This window comes from Otolemur garnettii, unplaced genomic scaffold (genome assembly GCF_000181295.1).
Source record: "Otolemur garnettii isolate 467f Iridium unplaced genomic scaffold, OtoGar3 scaffold00026, whole genome shotgun sequence".
NCBI lineage: Eukaryota > Metazoa > Chordata > Mammalia > Primates > Galagidae > Otolemur > Otolemur garnettii.
This window is the reverse complement of record NW_003852421.1, coordinates 4,269,597-4,273,466: the sequence shown is the minus strand read 5'-3', so window position 1 is coordinate 4,273,466 and position 3,870 is coordinate 4,269,597. Positions and strand designations below refer to the sequence as shown.

The following is a 3,870-nucleotide window of genomic DNA, read 5'->3' as shown; positions in this document are numbered from 1 at the left end:
TCAAGTTCTTTAAAGTATGACAATGGTGCTTTAATAGGGATTGCATTAAATCTATAGATTGCTTTGGGTAGTACGGACATTTTATCAATGTTGATCCTTGCCAGCCATGAGCATGGTGTGTTTTTCCATTTGTTAACATCTTTAGCTATTTCTTTTCTCAGAATTTCATAGTTCTCTTAATAGAGATCTTTCACGTCCTTTGTTAGGTAAATTCCAAGATATTTCATCTTCTTTGGCAGTATTGTAAAAGGAATAGAGTCCTTGATTGTCTTTTCAGCATGACTATTATTGGTGTATATAAAAATTACTGACTTGTAAGTATTGATTTTGTATCCTGAGACGCTGCTATATTCCTTGATCACTTCTAAGAGTTTTGAAGTTGAGTCCCTGGGATTTTCCAGGTGTAGGATCATATCATCAGTGAAGAGTGAGAATTTGATCTCCTCTGACCCTATTTGGATACCCTTGATCACCTTCTCTTGCCTGACTGCAATGGCTAAGACTTCCATTACTATGTTGAAGAAGTCTGTAGTCTTATTGCAAGTACAATTGACTTCAAAGCAACAAAGCAAAGACAGACAAAGATGGACACTATATACTAGGCCAGGGACTAATTCAACAAGGATTGTTCAATCCTAAATATTTATGTGCCCAACTTAAACACTCCCAGTTTTATAAAGCAAACTCTGCTTGGTCTGAGCAATATGATAAACAACAGCACTGTAATAGCCAGGAACTTGAACACCCCATTGACAGAAATGGACAGATCCTCCAAGCAGAAACTAAACCAAAAAAAATTGGACTTAACCATGACTCTAGAATAAATGGGCTTACTTACCTTTCATACCCCAGTCCCAGCAGGGTTCCTTTCCCTGTCCCAACTGTGGCAGAAAATTGGGCTGTTCAGTCAGTCCCAGCAGTTTACATCTAGTCCATAACTTAGCCCCACCTGGTTTCATATCAAGCCTCTATGAGGTTGCTCTGAGCTAGGCTGATGGCATGACACTCTAGCCTGGGCAACAGAGGGTGACTCTATCTGGAAAAAGAGAAAGATAGTTCTTATAATCTATAAATAACATGTGGTGAACCACGTTATTTCAACAACAGAATGTCACAGTAGAAGTGATGTTTTTGTAGATTCCATTATGTCTGAGAATGTTACTGTTGCACTATGCTGTTGAGAATGTACGTTTCGTGAATGGAAATGTTTAACACAATATTATTCCTGAAATATGAGTAAATGCAGTTTCTTAAAGATGGTACTGGTGTGGCTGAAAAGATGGCATCCCTCAAGGAAGGTGCCGGCTCTACCCACACCTCTTCCAGCTCCACCACCGGCGCTGCAGGTAAAGGCAAAGGTGGCTCCGGAGATTCGCCTGAAGCAAGTGCAGATAGATGGCTTGGTGGTATTAAAGATAATCAGACATTACCAAGAAGAAGGACAAGGAACTGGAGTTGTTCAGGGAGTGCTTTGGGGCCTGGTTATGGAAGATCAGCTTGAAATTACCAACTGCTTCCCTTTCCCTCAGCACACAGAAGATGATGCAGACTTTGATGAAGTCCAGGACCAGATGGAGATGATGTGACGCCTTCGCCATGTGAACATGATCATCTTCACGTGGGCTGGTACCAGTCCGTATACTATGGCTCATTCGTCACCCAGGCACTCCTAGGTTCTCAGTTCAGTTACCAACATGCCATTGAAGAATCTGTCCTTCTCATTTATGATCCCGTAAAAACTGCCCACGGGTCTCACTAAAAGCATACAGACTGACTCCTAAACTGATGGAAGTTTGTAAGGAGAAGGATTTTTTCCCCTGAAGCATTGAAAAAAGCAACTATCACCTTTGAGCACATGTTTGAAGAAGTGCCAATTATAATTAAAAATTCGCATCTGATCAACGTCCTCATGTGGGAACTTGAAAAGAAGTCAGCTGTAGCAGATAAACATGAATTGCTCAGGCTCAGCTCCTGCGGCTCAAGCGGCTAAGGCGCCAGCCACATACACCTAAGGTGGCGGGTTCAAATCCAGCCCGGGCCCACCAAACAACAATGAGAGCTGCAACCAAAAAATAGCTGGGCGTTGTGGCAGGCTCCTGTAGTCCCAGCTACTTGAGAGGTGGAGGCAGGAGACTCACTTGAGCCCAGGAGTTGGAGGTTGCTGTGAGCTGTGATGCCACAGCAATCTACCCAGGGGACAGCTTGAGGCTCTGTCTCAAAAAACAAAACAAAACATGAATCGCTCAGCCTTGCTAGCAGCAATCATTTGGGGAAGAATCTACAGTTGCTGATGGACAGAGTGGATGATATGAGCCAAGATTTAGTTAAATACAACACCTACATGAGGAACACGAGTAAACAGCAGCAGCAGAAACGTCAGTATCAGCAGCGTCGCCAACAGGAGAACATGTAGCATCAGAGCCAAGGGGAACCCCCACTCCCTGAGAAGGACCTGTCCAAACTCTTCAAACTGCTGCAGCCCCCTGCCAGGATGGACTCCCTGCTCATCGCAGGCCAGATTAACACTTCCTGCCAGAACATCAAGGAGTTCACTGCCCAAAACTTAGGCAAACTTGTCATGGCCCAAGCTTTTCAAGAATACAACTAAGGAAAGGAAGTTGGCAGAAAAGAAGTTAACACGGACTCTTGAGATCACACCAGGGCTCCTGTTAGAGGAAATATATTTGCATACTGAAAAACACAGAGGATTTCTTTAATATGGTTGCCATTTTTGGCTATAATATCTTTCTAACCAATAATAAAATAAAACAAAATTTTGACTGCTAAAAAAAAGAAGATGGTACTTAGAATACTATATAGTTGATATGAAGCAACACTGTTACTTCAGTGATGGATGTTATGTATGTGAACTCTTTTGGGACACATGCTCATAATATGTTTCTGAGAAACCTGTGGGCTTCCTGATTATCTTTAGCAACAGGAAAGGTCACTGGCCAAAGAGCTACCTCCAGGTCAGAGGCCAGCACCTATCCAAGGGCCCCACAGGAGCCCTCAGAGTCCAGGGGTCCTTAAACTACGGCCCATGGGCCACATGCGGCCCACGGAGGACGTTTATCCAGCCCACCAGTTGTTTTTGCCGCCGCTGCCTGTCCTGCTTAGCAGCCGACTTATCCCAGGCCCACAGTTCAGCCCTCCAACAGTCTGAGGGACAGTGAACTGGACCCCTGTTTAAAAAGTTTGAGGACCCCTGCCTTAGACAGTGGTCATTCCTACTTGAACACCTATAGCCCTCACCAGGCCCGAGACAGATGATACCTCATAACAGACATGCAAAGCAGGTAGGGATTTGAAGTTCCCAGAAGTGATAAGGAACTCTTATCTCTCGGCATGAGCCGGAAGCCTGGATTGCATGGCAGGGCACAGAACCCCTTGGGAAGCTACATATTGAAATGTCTTAAATCAAACCAAAAATAAAATTAACTCCACAAATGGAATAAATATACTCTATTTTAATTTCTTTAATATCAAATGGTTTTTCATTTCTATGAAGTCTTCCAAAAATTAATACTAATATTATAGGCATGTAGTAAGAATTCCCTCTCCTTTTATTAAGAAGCTTCCCAACTACAATTTTTGTGGTGTATATATGGTATCAGATACGACTTCTGTGCATATCCAAGGCCTCGGATGAGATAATTCCCTTGTCGTTTTCAACTCTGCCTTTCCAGGTTTGGTCTCAGGCTTGTGCGGTTTCTCTGTTCTTGAATTTCAGTGTTGCCAGTGATCAGTAAGATCTGTGTGGTTCCCGTGACTGTGAATTCAGTGATTCATTTGGGAAGAACAATGGGGAGGTATCAGAGCGTCAACTAGAAAGCAAATTTAGTGTTCACTGAAACAGCGCGTACCAGA

The 3,870-nt window shown here is 43.3% G+C and overlaps 1 pseudogene; it reads left to right on the top strand.

Annotated features, from left to right (window-relative positions):
• Positions 1-1,279: 1,279 nt before the first annotated feature.
• Positions 1,280-2,608, top strand: LOC100952287 (annotated as a pseudogene).
• The last annotated feature ends 1,262 nt before the right edge of the window (positions 2,609-3,870 follow it).